Below are 23,745 nucleotides of genomic sequence, written 5' to 3'. Positions count from 1 at the left end.
TTAATAAAAAATAGTTGTTAGATATAGTAAAGACCTGGGTAAATACTCGTTCGGTAACAGGGTAGCTGATTTGCGGAGCCACATGCAGTGTAACATAATAGAAGTATAGATATACTTCTGGTTTGGTATTAGTACTGGCATTAGTATTGGTACTGGTATTTATATTAGTACTGGTATTAGTATTGTTATTAGTATTAGTACTGTCATTAGTATTAGTTCTGGTATTAGTATTGGTTCTGGTGATGGTATTCACAATAGTATTAGTACTGGTATTGATATTAGTTCTGGCAATAGTATTAGAACTGGAATTAGTACGAATACTATCTGGTGATGGTATTAGTACTGGTATTTGTATTAGTTCTGGAAATAGTTTTAGTTCAGGTATTATTATTAATACTGGTATTGGTATTAGTTCTGGTAATAGTATTAGTTCAAGTAATAATATTAGTACTGGTATTGCAAGTACTTGTTACTTAGTAACAAGTTACACCTCATGTTGTTCTTCAGCTATATCTTGCTCTGGTTAGGCCCTATTTAGATTATGCAGTTCAGTTTTGATCGCCTTACTATAGAATGGATAGAAATTCACTTGAACTTGTCCTGCATAGGATGACTCAGTTAATTCCCCAAGTTAGAAATCTTATGTACTTATGTCCGTTGGTTGGACATGTATACGAGTGGCTATAGATAGGAGCAGCCTCGCATGGGCCAATAGGCCTTCTGCAGTATTATTATTAATACTGGTATTGGTATTAGTTCAGGTAATAGTATTAGTACTGGTATTAGTGTTAGTTCAGGTAATAGTATTAGTAATGGTATTGCCAGTACTTGTTACTTAGTAACAAGACTCCTGGTGTTGTTCTTCAGCTATATCTTGCTCTGGTTAGGCCCTATTTAGACTATGCAGTTCAGTTTTGGTCGCCGTACTATAGAATGGATAGAAATTCACTTCAACGGATCCTGAGTAGGATGACTTAGTTAATTCCCCAAATTAGAAATCTTATGTACTTATGTCCGTTGGTTGGACATTTATATGAGTGGGATTTGCTGGCTATAGATAGGAGCTGCCTCGCATGGGCCAATAGGCCTTCTGCAGTATTATTATTATTACTGGTATTGGTATTAGTTCTGGTAATAGTATTAGTTCAGGTAATAGTATTAGTACTGGTATTAGTATTAGTTCAGGTAATAGTATTAGTACTGGTATTGCCGGTATTTGTTACTTAGTAACAAGACACCTGGTGTTGTTCTTCAGTTATATCTTGCTCTGGTTGGGCCCCATTTAGATTATGCCGTTCAGTTTTGGTCGCCGTATTATAGAATGGATAAAAATTCACTTGAACGTGTCCAACGTAGGATGACTAAGTTATTTCCCCAAATTAGAAATCTTTCATATGAAGAAAGATTAACAAAGCCTAAGTTGCATTCACTGGAAAGGCGAAGAGTTAGAGGTGACATGATAGAGTTTTACAATTGGATGAATGGACATAACAGGGGGGATATTAATAGGGTATTAAAAATTATCAACATAAGACAGAACACGAAACAATGGGTATAAATTGGATAAGTTTAGATTTAGGAAAGAAATGGGTAAATACTGGTTCAGTAACAGGGTTGTTGATTTGTGGAGCCAATTGCCGCGTAACGTGGTGGAGGTGGTGTCCCTCTATTGTTTCAAGCGCGGGTTGGACAAGTATATGAGTGGGATTGGGTGGTTATAGAATAGGAGCTTCCTCGTATGGGCCAATAGGCCTTCTGCAGTTACCTTTGTTCTTATGTACTTATGTCCGTTGGTTGGACATGTATATGAGTGAGATATGCTGGCTATAGATAGGAGCAGCCTCGCATGGGCCAATAGGCCTTCGGCAGTATTACTATTAATACTGGTATTAGTTCAGGTAATAGTATTAGTACTGGTATTGCCAGTACTTGTTACTTAGTAACAAGACACCTGGTGTTGTTCTTCAGCTATATCTTGCTCTGGCTAGGCCTATTTAGATTATGCAGTTCAGTTTTGGTCGCCGTACTTTAGAATGGATAGAAATTCACTTGAACGTGTCCTGCGTAGGATTACTTAGTTAATTACCCAAATTAGAAATCTTGTGTACTTATGTCCGTTGGTTGGACATGTATATGAGTGGGATTGGCTGGCTATAGATAGGAGCTACCTCGCATGGGCCAATAGGCCTTCTGCAGTTACGCAGTTACCTTTGTTCTTATGTTCTTAAGTAGGATCTTTATATTGAAGACATATACATGAATGAGATTGGGTGATTATAAATAGGAGCTGCATCGTATTAGCCAATTGGCCTTCTGCAGTAACCTTCATTATGTTCTTACATTTTCTATAGAGGTAAAGATTTAGGGGTGACATGATTGAGGTGTTTTTGGTTACATGAGGTGCTCTTGAAGTGCCAATGTGTATATAAGGTGGATTACGAGGGCATTTATTTCAATAGAGATCAGGGAAGGCAAGACGCATTTACCTGCTTTGCTGCCTGTCCTTGTTGTTGTTGTCGCTGGGCCTCAAACGTTTGATTCTTGTGATGGATGTCAGCGATGAAAACACGACCGTCGTCAGGGGGCACAATATTGGGCCCTTTCGTTTGCCAGCAGCTACTGACTGTAGAGAAAGGTCGGAGAAAGCCTGTGGCTTAGATGATCACCAGCAAAGGCTGTTATCTCCCGTACGCTACCACCCATACGGGCGGTCGTTAAGCATGTGGAAGTCTCGTTACCAAAGTAGGTGCCTTTGGAAAAAGACAAAAATATGCACGGATGCTGAGTATGCTAAACCGAAAGTTGGTGTCAACTCTGGTCTCCAGAGGGATGCTGCCGAAAACAACGTTCGCAAATTGTACCATTCTTCTGATGAAGAAAACCACATTACGGTTGATGGTGACAGTAAATCGGAAATTATTGTAATTAACCAGGACACTCTTAGCGTTGATTCGCTGAACATTGATACTGGTTATGAGGCTGACGATGATATCAGTGATGACGAAGTCACATTGTGTAATGATGACGCTCTTGATTTTGCTTCACAGAACATTGATACTGATGAGGAGGCTGAGAGAGATGAATTCACAATGTTTCCTCTCTGCTCACGGAAGCTGAATGAAGAGAGGAGTGTAAACATCGTCCAAAAGATCGAGGAATTTCTCAGGTTGATGAGGGTCAATAGTCAACTAAACATGTAATATCAAAATAAATGTTTCTATACTTAATGTTTGTTTGTATTACTCTCAAAATTATAAATCTTAGAAATTTTACTTTTTGTGAAACTGTTAACAACACAAAACCCATAATTGAACTTTATCACTAACACTTTTTGTGAAAACTGTTAACAACACAAAACCCATAATTGAACTTTATCTATAATAATGAAGGCTAAGAATTGCCTTATAATAAAAATGTTTGTTAGTTACTACTTTGGGCGACCAATTTTACTAATGGCAATTAGTTAATTTAGACACCTAACCCACCATTTTTTTCTCTCTTTATTGGGAACAACATATCAATACAAAATGAAAAGCATAAGAAAATATAATATAATATCACAGGAAACACAAAAGATGAAGAAGTACACCAGTACAATTAGACTGTTTATAAAAAAAAGTTCATTATGCAAAGTAAAACTAGACCATATCATACCAGCAGAACAACAGACGGTCAGTGTTTATATCAATAGAAGACATCAAAACAATACAGGGAAATGCACAGGAATAAAACACACCACCCACACGATGATATATTAGGCCCTATAACACTGGTACGTTACCACTACCACAAGCCTGAGATGGTATTGTACCGGCATCAAACATCGCCACAAAAACGCCAAAGCAACAAAAATAACAAAACGCATAACACACACAACACAAACACCGTGTACCAACACACAAAAATACATTACAGGTACTGAATACCATCCAAACAGTACACACCGCAACAACAGCGACACACGAAAGATAAATATAACGCTCACAACATATCACAATATGAAATAAGCAACAACGAGGAAAAGAAGAACTCTCACCAAAAATATAAAAATCATTAAAAAAACCTACAGCAAACTGAAACACCTAACATACGCCCCTGTAAACTACCGATCAAACACCCTCGGAAAAGTCCGCCGCAACCACCACATAATATACAACAAAAAGCCGAAAACCTGACTCACATCGTTTCCCCCTCCATCCTACTAACCTAAAAACAAAAACCATAATCCGAAATCAATACCCCCATACTGCATTTCGAATTTTCGTGTTCCCATGAGAAAATGACAACAGGAAGCCAGAACACCAAACTGATAGGCTGGTTTCAACATTAACATAATTTTTTTTTAATTTGAACGGCCATTCATAAAACCATTTTGTGAATTATTTATTATTTGAATGGTATTTGCATTTATCGATTCGATTAACTTTCCAACAATTGATGGTAGGCCAATTGGCCGATAGTTTGACGCAAGTAATCCTTTCTTAAAAATTGGTACCACATTAGCAACCTTCCATGACTCCAGTTTTTCTGCATTCTACCTGACTGATATATTAAATATGGTAGACAATGGCTCACAAAGCTTCTCTTTGCATTCTTTAAGAACCCAGGCAAACATTTCGTCAGGCCCTGATGTTTGTTTGGTTTGAGTTTTGTTTCAGAATATTTGATTATTAACATCATCCCTGGTAACTGTTTAATTAGCCAATCTGTCCTTGTCCCCACCCACATAGACTTGTTCGGCTGAAGGCAGAGTGTTAAATTCCTCCTTAGTAAATACAGTGATAAAAAATTCATAAAAAATACTACTCATCTCTTCATCATTACCCGTTATCTGATCTGTCACAGTTTTCAATGAACCTATCCTTTCCCTAACCTTTGTTCGATATAACTGTAAAAACCATTTCGGATTTGCCATTGCTTGCCCTGGTAAACGATCTTCATAGTTTCATTATGCCCTCTATCTCTTTTTTTTTTAACATTTCGATCCAGTTGTACGAATTCTTGTTCTAAACTGACTTACACATTCTGAATCCTTTTGTACTATCATTTTATTCCAGGATAATTGAGGTTGATAACGGTAAGGTTTGTGATGTCGTGTACATTGACTTTGCAAAGCTTTTGACACAGTGCCACCGGAAAACTAATCAAAAAGATAGAGACTCATGGTAATAGGGGTGCGATCTTAAGATGGATTGGGGCATGGCTAGGCCAAAGAAAAGAGAGAGTTAGTATAAATGGGGATAATCAGAGTAGGACAGTCCCACCCCACCTCCGCCTCCATCTGAAGCCTGGAACTTTACTTTAGCAAACTGGGACCGATTTCAAAACCTCATTTCAGAGTGGCAAAGAAACTATGATCTTCCCGAAGACATTAATCAGGCAGAACAAGAATTTGTCAAAGCGATTCAAAGTGCAGTTAACCACTCAATCCCACTGAAAAAACAGTCCACCGGACACCATAAAGATCATTGGTACTATTGCGAACGTGTCAAAGAACTCAACCATAGACTCAATAGAACAAGAAAGCTATACAAAAAGCAGCCAAGTGACCGCAACAGGATCTTACTTTGTGAGGTCAAGGAACATGTACATCGAGAGACCAGACAAATAAAAGAACAAAAGTGGCTAGAATGGTGTTCACACCTGAATGAACACACCTCTCTCGGGGAGATGTGGCAGCATATTCACCGGGCCAAAGGGAATAAAACACCTGAAGCTCCACACCCCAAAGATCCTCAACAGGAAGCCGAAGTACTGGCAACCAGGTTTGCAGAGAGAGCAGCCAGCAATCAACTTCCACCAGATGTATTAGCAGTACAGACCGGACTAGAGGAAGAAAGGTGGCACAGAATCCTTACAGCATGTGAAGAAGTCTCTGACACTAATGCCCCCTTCACACTGGATGAGCTCAATCGGGCTAAGAAAAACTCCAAGGATACATCCCCTGGAGCCGACAAAATAACCTATAAAATGATTAGAAACCTCGGCCCAGAGGGAGACGCTGCATACCTAAGGTTAATTAATTTAGCCTGGACTTCTCAAACTAGACCTTCTGCTTGGAATAGAGCAGACATAGTGCCGATCCCAAAACCCAAAGATCCAGCTAATCCCAGGCCCATCTCTCTCCAAAGCTGTGCAGCCAAGACGGCTGACAGAATGGCACTCAACAGACTGGAGTGGAAAATGCCTAAACTGCATCATGATATGTATGCCTATAGAAGAGGGGTTGGCACAGTGGAATGTATTACAACTCTGTTAGCCCACTTGAATGACAGACCAGGAATGCTGATATTCCTGGACCTCGAAAAAGCCTTTGAACTGGCTAGCGCCCCAGCTATTCTCTGCTGCCTCATTGACAAAGAGGTCAGAGGCAACCTGCTCTCCTGGACCAAAAACTGTCTCATAAACGGAGAAGCAAGAGTAAAACTTCATGGCACAGTCACTGAGTACAAAAGACATGAAAATGGTACACCGCAAGGAGGTATTCTTAGCCCTCTTCTCTTCAACTGTTTAATGGAAAGAATAATGAGGTTGAAACTCCCACATCACTGCAGGCTGCTAAACTACGCGGACGACTTTGTCATCATCATAAAAGGAAGGGATGCGGCGCGCCTTGCACCCAAATGCTTAGACTGCATCAGTAAAGAGGCAAAACAGATTGGGATCAAACTCAACCCCTCAAAGTCAAAGGCCATGCCCATAAAAATAGCGAAGCCCAACATCCAACTCACAGTACAGGGTCAACCAATAGAATGGGTCGACACCTATCAGTATCTAGGAATCATCCTGGACACACACATGAATTTTAATGCTGAGGTCACATACTTGAGAGAGCGAACTGCGGCCCGGACGGCAATCCTCAGGTCGCTAACCTCCCTTTCTGGAGGAGCCAATCTGCAAGTCCTTCGCACATACTATGTACAGGCAGTCAGATCAGTGATCGATTATGCCGCACCTGCACTCACAAATCTATCACACCAACAGTGGAAAAAGCTTGAAGTTGCTCAAAACAATGCTATGAGAGCTGCACTGGGAGCCCCCATGTGGACCAGGCTTGAAACTCTTAGACTGGAGACGGGTTTGCCCTCTCTACAAGAAAGAATATCACAAAGGACAGCTACAATTATCAGTAAGATAATTATTTCTTCTGATCCAATCCCAGTACGGCAGGCTTTGGTGGTTGGACTAAGCCAAAACAATGGAAACTCTTGGGTTGCAAGAGCAGGAAAAGTCCTAAACAGACTACATTTAAAAAACATGATTCTTGATAGAGAGGGTGATCATCCACACCCAAATTACACTCCTTCTGCGCCGTGGGAAGAGCCTACTTTCAAAATAGTAATAGAAAGTCTCCCAATGAAAAAGGCTGCCTATGATCCGACAATCCTAAGGCGCATAATAGAAGAGCAAATGTATAGCATAGCAGTAGCAGGAGCCACCCACATCTTCACAGACGGATCGGTGGACACAGAAAATGAGAGTGCTGGCGCTGCTCTTTGCACGACCAGCGTTCAGGCATATTGGAGACTGGGAGGACTAGTATCATCAACCCAAACTGAGCTGTTCGCCATACAACAGGCATTCGCATATGTGATTGCACAAAACACTCAAAATGCAATCATACACACAGACTCAAAAGCTGCACTTCAAATACTAGGACAAAAACAGTGGAAAGATAATGTGGAAATAATTACCACCATTTTGTATCAAGGAGCAGTCGCTAAAGGCAAAGGCCTCAACATAACTTTAAACTGGATCCCATCCCATATTGGAATCCCATTAAATGAAAAAGCTGATGAAATTGCTAAATTGGCAACTCGTCATCCAGTGATACATAAAACAATTCAACCCAGCCTAGAGAACATAAAAAACATCATCATCAAAAAACTCTCACATCTCAACAAAGCCTACCTACACCAGAGAATAGCTGAAGGTTCGCCATCTGCAACATGGTATCTTCAGGCAACCAAATTAGAAAGGTTAAATATCCCAAAAGGAATCCACAGGGAAATAGCAGTTAGGCTATATAGACTACGTCTAGGTTACAGATGCAACTGGGAGATTGGTGAACCCCGACAGAGAGAGTGCATCTTCTGCCAAACTGTCACAGAAAAGCCATTACTTCACTATCTTCTGGAATGTGAAGCAACCAATGACCTTAGAAGAGCTTTAAGAGTTCCTGAATCATGCAGTGGCCACCCTGAAGCCATCAACACAGCCACTCTCCTGGTCAACAAAGGTGTCCAGCAGCTGGACACCCTCATAAAGACTGTGAAGCAGTATCCTCCCCCACGATAACAGCTTGATGGTTAAAAGCAACCTCAGAACACTGGGAAAAAAAATTGTATCACTTACGGGCTATTCATGCCCGTGCCACCTCTTGGGTGGCTTAATCTTTATAAATAAAAAAAAAGTAGGACAGTGTTGTAAGTGGAGAGCCTCAAGGCTCTGTCCTGGGACCTCTGTTATTCATCTATATAAATAAAAATCTTCATCTTCAGATGAAGATGCCAAAATTGTCATCTTCAATCCAGTGCCCCCAGAAATCACAAGAGACAAGCCCATGACATCAACCTAACAAAAGAAATGTTAAATAAAAATACTTGATTAATAGACAAAATGTAAGGTTTTGACGCTAGGTAATGATGGCAGAGATACAAGATACAAGCTGTTTGGTGTTGAGATTGCGAAGTAGGATTCCCAAAGAGATCTGGGAGTTATGATCAAAAAGAATTTAAAATCAACACCTCAATGCATGAATGTTCATGATAGGAAAATAGGACACTAGGATTTTTTAATCGATGTGTTAGTAACAAGACAACTGGAGATGTTCTGCAGCTCTGGTTAGGCCCCACTTAGGTTATGCAGTTTAGTTTTGATCGTCATACTATAGAATAGATATAAATTGCCTAAAACGCATCCATTGTAAGATACCAGAGTTAATCCCCCAAAATAGAAACATGTCATATGAGGAGAGATTGACAAAGCTTAAATTACATTCACTAGAAAGGCGAAGAATTAGGGAAGACATAATAGATGTGTACAAGTGAATGATTGGAGAAAACAAAGGATATATTATTAAATGGGGTATTTAAATTATAAGCACAAGACAGAACACGAAACAATAAAAATTATTTGTTAGATATAGGAAAGACCTGGGTAAATACTCGTTCGGTAACAGGGTAGCTGATTTGCGGAGCCACATGCAGTGTAACATAATAGAAGTATAGATATACTTCTGGTTTGGTATTAGTACTGGCATTAGTATTGGTACTGGTATTTATATTAGTACTGGTATTAGTATTGTTCTTAGTATTAGTACTATCATTAGTATTAGTTCTGGTATTAGTATTGGTTCTGGTGATGGTATTCACAATAGTATTAGTACTGGTATTGATATTAGTTCTGGCAATAGTATTAGAACTGGAATTAGTACGAATACTATCTGGTGATGGTATTAGTACTGGTATTTGTATTAGTTCTGGAAATAGTTTTAGTTCAGGTATTATTATTAATACTGGTATTGGTATTAGTTCTGGTAATAGTATTAGTTCAAGTAATAATATTAGTACTGGTATTAGTATTAGTACTGGTATTGCAAGTACTTGTTACTTAGTAACAAGTTACACCTCATGTTGTTCTTCAGCTATGTCTTGCTCTGGTTAGGCCCTATTTAGATTATGCAGTTCAGTTTTGATCGCCTTACTATAGAATGGATAGAAATTCACTTGAAGTTGTCCTGCATAGGATGACTCAGTTAATTCCCCAAATTAGAAATCTTATGTACTTATGTCCGTTGGTTGGACATGTATATGAGTGGGATTTGTTGGCTATAGAAAGGAGCTACCTCGCATGGGCCAATAGGCCTTCTGCAGTTACGCAGTTACCTTTGTTCTTCTGTTCTTAAGTAGGATCTTTATATTGTAGACATATACATGAATGAGATTGGGTGATTATAAATAGGAGCTACCTCGTATTAGCCAATTGGCCTTCTGCAGTAACCTTCATTATGTTCATACATTTTCTATAGAGGTAAAGATTTAGGGTTGACATGATAGAAGTGTTTTTAGTTACATGAGGTGCTCTTGAGGTGTCAATGTGTATATAAGGTGGATTACGAGGGCATTTATTTCAATAGAGATCAGTGAACGCAAGACGCATTGACCTGCTTTGCTGCCTGTCCTCGTTGTTGTTGTCGCTGGGCCTCAAACGTTTGATTCTTGTGATGGATGTCAGCGATGAAAACACGACCGTCGTCAGGGGGCACAATATTGGGCCCTTTCGTTTGCCAGCAGCTACTGACGATAGGTCGGAGAAAGCCTGTGACTTAGATGATCACCAGCAAAGGCTGTTATCTCCCGTACGCTACCACCCATACGGGCGGTCGTTAAGCATGTGGAAGTCTCGTTACCAAAGTAGGTGCCTTTGCAAAAAGACAAAAATATGCACGGATGCTGAGTATGCAAAACCGAAAGTTGGTGTCATGCTCTCCAGAGGGATGCTGCCGAAACAACGTTCGCAAATTGTACCATTCTTCTGATGAAGAAAACCACATTACGGTTGATGGTGACAGTAAATCGGAAATTATTGTAATTAACCAGGACACTCTTAGCGTTGATTCGCTGAACATTGATACTGGTTATGAGGCTGACGATGATATCAGTGATGACGAAGTCACATTGTGTAACGATGACGCTCTTGATTTTGCTTCACAGAACATTGATACTGATGAGGAGGCTGAGAGAGATGAATTCACAATGTTTCCTCTCTGCTCACGGAAGCTGAATGAAGAGAGGAGTGTAAACATCGTCCAAAAGATCGAGGAATTTCTCAGGTTGATGTGGGTCAATAGTCAACTAAACATGTAATATCAAAATAAATGTTTCTATACTTAATGTTTGTTTGTATTACTCTCAAAATTATAAATCTTAGAAATTTTACTTTTTGTGAAACTGTTAACAATACAAAACCCATAATTGAACTTTATCTATAACACTTTTTGTGAAAACTGTTAACAACACAAAACCCATAATTGAACTTTATCTATAACAAGCAGCTAAGAATTGCCTTATAATAAAAATGTTTGTTAGTTACTACTTCGGGCGACCAATTTTACTAATGGCAATTAGTTAATTTAGACACCTAACCCACAATTTTTTTCTCTCTTTATTGGGAACAACATATCAATACAAAATGAAAAGCATAAGAAAATATAATATAATATCACAGGAAACACAAAAGATGAAGAAGTACACCAGTGCAATTAGACTGTTTATAAAAAAAAGTTCAACATTATGACTATATCATACCAGCAGAACAACAGACGGTCATTGTTTATATCAATAGAAGACATCAAAACAATACATGGAAATGCACAGGAATAAAACACACCACCCACACGATGATATATTAGGCCCTATAACACTGGTACGTTACCACTACCACAAGCCTGAGATGGTATTGTACCGGCATCAAACATCGCCACAAAAACGCCAAAGCAACAAAAATAACAAAACGCATAACACACACAACACAAACACCTTGTACCAAGACACAAAAATACATTACAGGTACTGAATACCATCCAAACAGTACACACCGCAACAACAGCGACACACGAAAGATAAATATAACGCTCACAACATATCACAATATGAAATAAGCAACAACGAGGAAAAGAAGAACTCTCACTAAAATATAAAAATCATTGCAGGACTAAGAGAACCACAGAGGAAAAAAAAAAACCTACAGCAAACTCAATCTCCTAACATACGCCCCTGTAAACTACCGATCAAACATCCTCGGAAAAGTCCGCCGTAACCACCACATAATTTACAACAAAAAGCCGAAAACCTGACTCACATCGTTTCCCCCTCCATCCTACTAACCTAAAAACAAAAACCATAATCCGAAATCAATACCCCCATACTGCATTTCGAATTTTCGTGTTCCCATGAGAAAATGACAACAGGAAGCCAGAACACCAAACTGATAGGCTGGTTTCAACATTAACATCAATTTTTTTAATTTGAACGGCCATTCATAAAACCATTTTGTGAATTATTTATTATTTTATGTTTTTCAAGATGAAGACGAATGGTATTTGCATTTATCGATTCGATTAACTTTCCAACAATTGATGGTAGGCCAATTGGCCGATTGTTTGACGCAAGTAATCCTTTCTTAAAAATTGGTACCACATTAGCAACCTTCCATGACTCCAGTTTTTCTGCATTCTACCTGACTGATATATTAAATATGGTAGACAATGGCTCACAAAGCTTCTCTTTGCATTCTTTAAGAACCCAGGCAAACATTTCGTCAGGCCCTGATATTTGCTTGGTTTGAGTTTTGTTTCAGAATATTTGATTATTAACATCATCCCTGGTAACTGTTTAATTAGCCAATCTGTCCTTGTCCCCACCCACATAGACTTGTTCGGCTGAAGGCAGAGTGTTAAATTCCTCCTTAGTAAATACAGTGATAATAAATTCATAAAAAATACTACTCATCTCTTCATCATTATCCGTTATCTGATCTGTCACAGTTTTTAATGAACCTATCCTTTCCCTAACCTTTGTTCGATATAACTGTAAAAACCATTTCGGATTTGCCATTGCTTGCCCTGGTAAACGATCTTCATAGTTTCATTATGCCCTCTTTATCTCTTTTTTTTTTTAACATTTCGATCCAGTTGTACGAATTCTTGTTCTAAACTGACTTACACATTCTGAATCCTTTTGTACTATCATTTTATTCCAGGATAATTGAGGTTGATAACGGTAAGGTTTGTGATGTACCAGTCGTGTACATTGACTTTGCAAAGCTTTTGATACAGTGCCACCGGAAAACTGATCAAAAAGATAGAGGCTCATGGTAATAGGGGTGCGAACTTAAGATGGATTGGGGCATGGCTAGGCCAAAGAAACCAGAGTTAGTATAAATGGGGATAATCAGAGTTGGACAGTGTTCTAAGTGGAGAGCCTCAAGGGGGCTTATCATCGCAAAAATTCGGAAAAATCGAATCTTTTTGAAAAATTTATAAAAATACTACAACGTTCTGGCAACACTTTGGCGCAAACCCGAGAATGTTATGATACAAATTAAAGTATTTATGGTACATTTCTATGCGTAATTGTGCAGAATCCGGTGCCCCGCGGCTGTGGCGCGCCAAGAGTATTGCGTCATACGTTCTAAACGTCAATTTTTTCGTAATAACGTCGGAAATAACTCTGTATATATGACAACAAATATACACTCAATGGCAACCGTCTCCTAGTGCGGGTGGGTGAGACTACCAGTCACATGTTGTGTCCTGTTGAGAGTGGAGGGTGTTGATGCGCGCTCCATTTTTGCTCCTGGAATCTCGCTTTTGTAGCGTCTAGCGCACAATGACCTATAAACGGAAGGGTCTGAATGCAAGAGTAGCCAATTTGACACGCGGTCGCCGTCGTTGGCTGGAAAGGAGAGACGCTGTAGCACAAGGGAGGTTATTATCAAGTGAAGCCCTCCCCGCCTCACCTGTGAGAGGCATGACGCAGCAGCCACACCCCGCTTCGACCCTCCTCACACATCCTCAACCCCTCGATGTGTATGGACCGGCCACGACAGTGCCATCTACATCTGGTGTGGCAGTGCCATCTACATCTACTGCTGTGGCTGGTGTGGCAGTGCCGTCTACATCTGGTGTGGCAGTGCCATCTACATCTGGTGTGGCAGTGCCATCTACATCTGGTGTGGCAGTGCCATCTACATCTACTGCTGTGGCTGGTGTGGCAGTGCCGTCTACATCTGGTGTAAGTCATACAAGTCGAAGTCTGGTAATATGTATGTGCAGGATACATATACTGTATGTATAAATATATATATATATTTTTTTTTTCAATTTTTTTTTTCGTTTGTTATCAGGGGATGTGCATGGAACTTGCACACCTTGCTCAATGGATGCCTATCTGCAAGAGTGCCAATTATGAACGAAATCGGTCGATGACACACTCGACTACAGGTGGCCGAACTTTGATCTTATTTTACTCAGGTAAGTAATTTACAACTTCAAGGTGTTTCTCAGCTTTCATTTATTAATCAATTTACATGCAAATTACACCTTATATGTAGAGTTTGTGCTTCTACAATCCTATTGAGACATTTTAGTCCAAAGTCCATTTGTTGATTTTATAAACATTTATAAACATCAAATATTGCATATTTTTGGAAGGGTAACTTTGAATAATTATATTATTGCACTAAACACTTTTTTTGATAAAACTGCTCAATAGAATCCTTTATTATGTGCTAAATTTAATATCTGATTGTTATAGAAATATTTTTGTTGACACATGTGTTCCCTGAAATTATTTGAAAATGTTGAAAATTCGTTGCATAATACGTTGTGTATTTTTTTTCTCCTTTTCTGTTTAGGGTGTGATGCTGAAACTTGGACCAGTTGCAGCTCTTTCTATAACCATTTCATAAATAAATTTATAAACAAATTGAACAATTTTTACGAAACCCGTAATATGCCCCCTCAAGGCTCTGTCCTGGGACCTCTGTTATTCATCTATATAAATAAAAATCTTCATCTTCAGATGAAGATGCCAAAATTGTCATCTTCAATCCAGTGCCCCCAGAAATCACAAGAGACAAGCCCATGACATCAACCTAACAAAAGAAATGTTAAATAAAAATACTTGATTAATAGACAAAATGTAAGGTTTTGACGCTAGGTAATGATGGCAGAGATACAAGATACAAGCTATTGGGTGTTGAGATTGCGAAGTAGGATTCCCAAAGAGATCTGGGAGTTATGATCAAAAAGAATTTAAAATCATCACCTCAATGCATGAATGTTCATGATAGGAAAATAGGACACTAGGATTTTTTAATCGATGTGTTAGTAACAACACAACTGGAGATGTTCTGCAGCTCTGGTTAGGCCTCACTTAGATTATGCAGTTTAGTTTTGATCGTCATACTATAGAATAGATATAAATTCCATAAAACGCATCCATTGTAAGATACCAGAGTTAATCCCCCAAAATAGAAACATGTCATATGAGGAGAGATTGACAAAGCTTAAATTACATTCACTAGAAAGGCGAAGAATTAGGGAAGACATAATAGATGTGTACAAGTGAATGATTGGAGAAAACAAAGGATATATTATTAAATGGGGTATTTAAATTATAAGCACAAGACAGAACACGAAACAATAAAAATTAGTTGTTAGATATAGGAAAGACCTGGGTAAATACTCGTTCGGTAACAGGGTAGCTGATTTGCGGAGCCACATGCAGTGTAACATAATAGAAGTATAGATATACTTCTGGTTTGGTATTAGTACTGGCATTAGTATTGGTACTGCCATTATTATTAGTATTGGTACTGGTATTTATATTAGTACTGGTATTAGTATTGTTATTAGTATTAGTACTATCATTAGTATTAGTTCTGGTATTAGTATTGGTTCTGGTGATGGTATTCGTAATAGTATTAGTACTGGTATTGATATTAGTTCTGGCAATAGTATTAGAACTGGAATTAGTACGAATACTATCTGGTGATGGTATTAGTACTGGTATTTGTATTAGTTCTGGAAATAGTTTTAGTTCAGGAATTATTATTAATACTGGTATTGGTATTAGTTCTGGTAATAGTATTAGTTCAGGTAATAATATTAGTACTGGTATTAGTATTAGTACTGGTATTGCAAGTACTTGTTACTTAGTAACAAGTTACACCTCGTGTTGTTCTTCAGCTATATCTTGCTCTGGTTAGGCACTATTTAGATTATGCAGTTCAGTTTTGATCGCCTTACTATAGAATGAATAGAAATTCACTTGAACTTGTCTTGCATAGGATGACTCAGTTAATTCCCCAAATTAGAAATCTTATGTACTTATGTCCGTTGGTTGGACATGTATATGAGTGGGATTTGTTGGCTATAGAAAGGAGCTACCTCGCATGGGCCAATAGGCCTTCTGCAGTTACGCAGTTACCTTTGTTCTTCTGTTCTTAAGTAGGATCTTTATATTGTAGACATATACATGAATGAGATTGGGTGATTATAAATAGGAGCTACCTCGTATTAGCCAATTGGCCTTCTGCAGTATCCTTCATTATGTTCTTACATTTTCTATAGAGGTAAAGATTTAGGGTTGACATGATAGAAGTGTTTTTAGTTACATGAGGTGCTCTTGAGGTGTCAATGTGTATATAAGGTGGATTACGAGGGCATTTATTTCAATAGAGATCAGTGAACGCAAGACGCATTGACCTGCTTTGCTGCCTGTCCTCGTTGTTGTTGTCGCTGGGCCTCAAACGTTTGATTCTTGTGATGGATGTCAGCGATGAAAACACGACCGTCGTCAGGGGGCACAATATTGGGCCCTTTCGTTTGCCAGCAGCTACTGACGATAGGTCGGAGAAAGCCTGTGGCTTAGATGATCACCAGCAAAGGCTGTTATCTCCCGTACGCTACCACCCATACGGGCGGTCGTTAAGCATTTGGAAGTCTCGTTACCAAAGTAGGTGCCTTTGCAAAAAGACAAAAATATGCACGGATGCTGAGTATGCAAAACCGAAAGTTGGTGTCATGCTCTCCAGAGGGATGCTGCCGAAACAACGTTCGCAAATTGTACCATTCTTCTGATGAAGAAAACCACATTACGGTTGATGGTGACAGTAAATCGGAAATTATTGAAATTAACCAGGACACTCTTAGCGTTGATTCGCTGAACATTGATACTGGTTATGAGGCTGACGATGATATCAGTGATGACGAAGTCACATTGTGTAACGATGACGCTCTTGATTTTGCTTCACAGAACATTGATACTGATGAGGAGGCTGAGAGAGATGAATTCACAATGTTTCCTCTCTGCTCACGGAAGCTGAATGAAGAGAGGAGTGTAAACATCGTCCAAAAGATCGAGGAATTTCTCAGGTTGATGAGGGTCAATAGTCAACTAAACATGTAATATCAAAATAAATGTTTCTATACTTAATGTTTGTTTGTATTACTCTCAAAATTATAAATCTTAGAAATTTTACTTTTTGTGAAACTGTTAACAATACAAAACCCATAATTGAACTTTATCTATAACACTTTTTGTGAAAACTGTTAACAACACAAAACCCATAATTGAACTTTATCTATAACAAGCAGCTAAGAATTGCCTTATAATAAAAATGTTTGTTAGTTACTACTTCGGGCGACCAATTTTACTAATGGCAATTAGTTAATTTAGACACCTAACCCACAATTTTTTTCTCTCTTTATTGGGAACAACATATCAATACAAAATGAAAAGCATAAGAAAATATAATATAATATCACAGGAAACACAAAAGATGAAGAAGTACACCAGTGCAATTAGACTGTTTATAAAAAAAAGTTCAACATTATGACCATATCATACCAGCAGAACAACAGACGGTCATTGTTTATATCAATAGAAGACATCAAAACAATACAGGGAAATGCACAGGAATAAAACACACCACCCACACGATGATATATTAGGCCCTATAACACTGGTACGTTACCACTACCACAAGCCTGAGATGGTATTGTACCGGCATCAAACATCGCCACAAAAACGCCAAAGCAACAAAAATAACAAAACGCATAACACACACAACACAAACACCGTGTACCAAGACACAAAAATACATTACAGGTACTGAATACCATCCAAACAGTACACACCGCAACAACAGCGACACACGAAAGATAAATATAACGCTCACAACATATCACAATATGAAATAAGCAACAACGAGGAAAAGAAGAACTCTCACTAAAAATATAAAAATCATTGCAGGACTAAGAGAACCACAGAGGAAAAAAAAAAACCTACAGCAAACTCAAACTCCTAACATACGCCCCTGTAAACTACCGATCAAACATCCTCGGAAAAGTCCGCCGTAACCACCACATAATATACAACAAAAAGCCGAAAACCTGACTCACATCGTTTCCGCCTCCATCCTACTAACCTAAAAACAAAAACCATAATCCGAAATCAATACCCCCATACTGCATTTCGAATTTTCGTGTTCCCATGAGAAAATGACAACAGGAAGCCAGAACACCAAACTGATAGGCTGGTTTCAACATTAACATCAATTTTTTTAATTTGAACGGCCATTCATAAAACCATTTTGTGAATTATTTATTATTTTATGTTTTTCAAGATGAAGACGAATGGTATTTGCATTTATCGATTCGATTAACTTTCCAACAATTGATGGTAGGCCAATTGGCCGATTGTTTGACGCAAGTAATCCTTTCTTAAAAATTGGTACCACATTAGCAACCTTCCATGACTCCAGTTTTTCTGCATTCTACCTGACTGATATATTAAATATGGTAGACAATGGCTCACAAAGCTTCTCTTTGCATTCTTTAAGAACCCAGGCAAACATTTCGTCAGGCCCTGATATTTGCTTGGTTTGAGTTTTGTTTCAGAATATTTGATTATTAACATCATCCCTGGTAACTGTTTAATTAGCCAATCTGTCCTTGTCCCCACCCACATAGACTTGTTCGGCTGAAGGCAGAGTGTTAAATTCCTCCTTAGTAAATACAGTGATAATAAATTCATAAAAAATACTACTCATCTCTTCATCATTATCCGTTATCTGATCTGTCACAGTTTTTAATGAACCTATCCTTTCCCTAACCTTTGTTCGATATAACTGTAAAAACCATTTCGGATTTGCCATTGCTTGCCCTGGTAAACGATCTTCATAGTTTCATTATGCCCTCTTTATCTCTTTTTTTTTTAACATTTCGATCCAGTTGTACGAATTCTTGTTCTAAACTGACTTACACATTCTGAATCCTTTTGTACTATCATTTTATTCCAGGATAATTGAGGTTGATAACGGTAAGGTTTGTGATGTACCAGTCGTGTACATTGACTTTGCAAAGCTTTTGATACAGTGCCACCGGAAAACTGATCAAAAAGATAGAGGCTCATGGTAATAGGGGTGCGAACTTAAGATGGATTGGGGCATGGCTAGGCCAAAGAAACCAGAGTTAGTATAAATGGGGATAATCAGAGTTGGACAGTGTTCTAAGTGGAGAGCCTCAAGGGGGCTTATCATCGCAAAAATTCGGAAAAATCAAATCTTTTTGAAAAATTTATAAAAATACTACAACGTTCTGGCAACACTTTGGCGCAAACCCGAGAATGTTATGATACAAATTAAAGTATTTATGGTACATTTCTATGCGTAATTGTGCAGAATCCGGTGCCCCGCGGCTGTGGCGCGCCAAGAGTATTGCGTCATACGTTCTAAACGTCAATTTTTTCGTAATAACGTCGGAAATAACTCTGTATATATGACAACAAATATACACTCAATGGCAACCGTCTCCTAGTGCGGGTGGGTGAGACTACCAGTCACATGTTGTGTCCTGTTGAGAGTGGAGGGTGTTGATGCGCGCTCCATTTTTGCTCCTGGAATCTCGCTTTTGTAGCGTCTAGCGCACAATGACCTATAAACGGAAGGGTCTGAATGCAAGAGTAGCCAATTTGACACGCGGTCGCCGTCGTTGGCTGGAAAGGAGAGACGCTGTAGCACAAGGGAGGTTATTATCAAGTGAAGCCCTCCCCGCCTCACCTGTGAGAGGCATGACGCAGCAGCCACACCCCGCTTCGACCCTCCTCACACATCCTCAACCCCTCGATGTGTATGGACCGGCCACGACAGTGCCATCTACATCTGGTGTGGCAGTGCCATCTACATCTACTGCTGTGGCTGGTGTGGCAGTGCCGTCTACATCTGGTGTAAGTCATACAAGTCGAAGTCTGGTAATATGTATGTGCAGGATACATATACTGTATGTATATATATATATATATATATATATATATATATTTTTTCAATTTTTTTTTTCGTTTGTTATCAGGGGATGTGCATGGAACTTGCACACCTTGCTCAATGGATGCCTATCTGCAAGAGTGCCAATTATGAACGAAATCGGTCGATGACACACTCGACTACAGGTGGCCGAACTTTGATCTTATTTTACTCAGGTAAGTAATTTACAACTTCAAGGTGTTTCTCAGCTTTCATTTATTAATCAATTTACATGCAAATTACACCTTATATGTAGAGTTTGTGCTTCTACAATCCTATTGAGACATTTTAGTCCAAAGTCCATTTGTTGATTTTATAAACATTTATAAACATCAAATATTGCATATTTTTGGAAGGGTAACTTTGAATAATTATATTATTGCACTAAACACTTTTTTTGATAAAACTGCTCAATAGAATCCTTTATTATGTGCTAAATTTAATATCTGATTGTTATAGAAATATTTTTGTTGACACATGTGTTCCCTGAAATTATTTGAAAATGTTGAAAATTCGTTGCATAATACGTTGTGTATTTTTTTTCTCCTTTTCTGTTTAGGGTGTGATGCTGAAACTTGGACCAGTTGCAGCTCTTTCTATAACCATTTCATAAATAAATTTATAAACAAATTGAACAATTTTTACGAAACCCGTAATATGCCTCCTCAAGGCTCTGTCCTGGGACCTCTGTTATTCATCTATATAAATAAAAATCTTCATCTTCAGATGAAGATGCCAAAATTGTCATCTTCAATCCAGTGCCCCCAGAAATCACAAGAGACAAGCCCATGACATCAACCTAACAAAAGAAATGTTAAATAAAAATACTTGATTAATAGACAAAATGTAAGGTTTTGACGCTAGGTAATGATGGCAGAGATACAAGATACAAGCTATTGGGTGTTGAGATTGCGAAGTAGGATTCCCAAAGAGATCTGGGAGTTATGATCAAAAAGAATTTAAAATCAACACCTCAATGCATGAATGTTCATGATAGGAAAATAGGACACTAGGATTTTTTAATCGATGTGTTAGTAACAACACAACTGGAGATGTTCTGCAGCTCTGGTTAGGCCTCACTTAGATTATGCAGTTTAGTTTTGATCGTCATACTATAGAATAGATATAAATTCCATAAAACGCATCCATTGTAAGATACCAGAGTTAATCCCCCAAAATGGAAACATGTCATATGAGGAGAGATTGACAAAGCTTAAATTACATTCACTAGAAAGGCGAAGAATTAGGGAAGACATAATAGATGTGTACAAGTGAATGATTGGAGAAAACAAAGGATATATTATTAAATGGGGTATTTAAATTATAAGCACAAGACAGAACACGAAACAATAAAAATTAGTTCTTAGATATAGGAAAGACCTGGGTAAATACTCGTTCGGTAACAGGGTAGCTGATTTGCGGAGCCACATCCAGTGTAACATAATAGAAGTATAGATATACTTCTGGTTTGGTATTAGTACTGGCATTAGTATTGGTACTGCCATTATTATTAGTATTGGTACTGGTATTTATATTAGTACTGGTATTAGTATTGTTATTAGTATTAGTACTATCATTAGTATTAGTTCTGGTATTAGTATTGGTTCTGGTGATGGTATTCGTAATAGTATTAGTACTGGTATTGATATTAGTTCTGGCAATAGTATTAGAACTGGAATTAGTACGAATACTATCTGGTGATGGTATTAGTACTGGTATTTGTATTAGTTCTGGAAATAGTTTTAGTTCAGGTATTATTATTAATACTGGTATTGGTATTAGTTCTGGTAATAGTATTAGTTCAGGTAATAATATTAGTACTGGTATTAGTATTAGTACTGGTATTGCAAGTACTTGTTACTTAGTAACAAGTTACACCTCGTGTTGTTCTTCAGCTATATCTTGCTCTGGTTAGGCACTATTTAGATTATGCAGTTCAGTTTTGATCGCCTTACTATAGAATGAATAGAAATTCACTTGAACTTGTCTTGCATAGGATGACTCAGTTAATTCCCCAAATTAGAAATCTTATGTACTTATGTCCGTTGGTTGGACATGTATATGAGTGGGATTTGTTGGCTATAGAAAGGAGCTACCTCGCATGGGCCAATAGGCCTTCTGCAGTTACGCAGTTACCTTTGTTCTTCTGTTCTTAAGTAGGATCTTTATATTGTAGACATATACATGAATGAGATTGGGTGATTATAAATAGGAGCTACCTCGTATTAGCCAATTGGCCTTCTGCAGTAACCTTTATTATGTTCTTACATTTTCTATAGAGGTAAAGATTTAGGGTTGACATGATAGAAGTGTTTTTAGTTACATGAGGTGCTCTTGAGGTGTCAATGTGTATATAAGGTGGATTACGAGGGCATTTATTTCAAGAGATCAGTGAACGCAAGACGCATTGACCTGCTTTGCTGCCTGTCCTCGTTGTTGTTGTCGCTGGGCCTCAAACGTTTGATTTTTGTGATGGATGTCAGCGATGAAAACACGACCGTCGTCAGGGGGCACAATATTGGGCCCTTTTGTTTGCCAGCAGCTACTGACGATAGGTCGGAGAAAGCCTGTGGCTTAGATGATCACCAGCAAAGGCTGTTATCTCCTGTACGCTACCACCCATACGGGCGGTCGTTAAGCATGTGGAAGTCTCGTTACCAAAGTAGGTGCCTTTGCAAAAAGACAAAAATATGCACGGATGCTGAGTATGCAAAACCGAAAGTTGGTGTCATGCTCTCCAGAGGGATGCTGCCGAAACAACGTTCGCAACTTGTACCATTCTTCTGATGAAGAAAACCACATTACGGTTGATGGTGACAGTAAATCGGAAATTATTGTAATTAACCAGGACACTCTTAGCGTTGATTCGCTGAACATTGATACTGGTTATGAGGCTGACGATGATATCAGTGATGACGAAGTCACATTGTGTAACGATGACGCTCTTGATTTTGCTTCACAGAACATTGATACTGATGAGGAGGCTGAGAGAGATGAATTCACAATGTTTCCTCTCTGCTCACGGAAGCTGAATGAAGAGAGGAGTGTAAACATCGTCCAAAAGATCGAGGAATTTCTCAGGTTGATGAGGGTCAATAGTCAACTAAACATGTAATATCAAAATAAATGTTTCTATACTTAATGTTTGTTTGTATTACTCTCAAAATTATAAATCTTAGAAATTTTACTTTTTGTGAAACTGTTAACAATACAAAACCCATAATTGAACTTTATCTATAACACTTTTTGTGAAAACTGTTAACAACACAAAACCCATAATTGAACTTTATCTATAACAAGCAGCTAAGAATTGCCTTATAATAAAAATGTTTGTTAGTTACTACTTCGGGCGACCAATTTTACTAATGGCAATTAGTTAATTTAGACACCTAACCCAAAATTTTTTTCTCTCTTTATTGGGAACAACATATCAATACAAAATGAAAAGCATAAGAAAATATAATATAATATCACAGGAAACACAAAAGATGAAGAAGTACACCAGTGCAATTAGACTGTTTATAAAAAAAGTTCAACATTATGACCATATCAGTAGTAGGGAGTAAGAGCCACAGACGAATTTTTTTTTTCAGAAAATTCGTCTGTGGATCTTGGGGGGTTTCAGGTGAATTTAGAAATTCGTCTGTGGATCTTTGGGGTTTTCAGGTGAATTTGGGCAGTCACAGATTTGGAATTAAGGAATTCTTATGAGAAAAATAATTTCTGAGATTTTAGAGGTTTGTTAAGCGTTCTTATGAGGAAAATAAGTAGGAAAATCTTATAGAAATATTTTAGAAAATATAGTGTTTGTGTCACAGCATTTCCAGGTAAAATCTACGGACATATTGTGCCTGTTTTCAACATCGGAAATTCGCG

Source organism: Procambarus clarkii, chromosome 39 (genome assembly GCF_040958095.1).
Source record: "Procambarus clarkii isolate CNS0578487 chromosome 39, FALCON_Pclarkii_2.0, whole genome shotgun sequence".
NCBI classification, from domain to species: domain Eukaryota; kingdom Metazoa; phylum Arthropoda; class Malacostraca; order Decapoda; family Cambaridae; genus Procambarus; species Procambarus clarkii.
Note: the sequence above shows the minus strand (reverse complement) of the source record.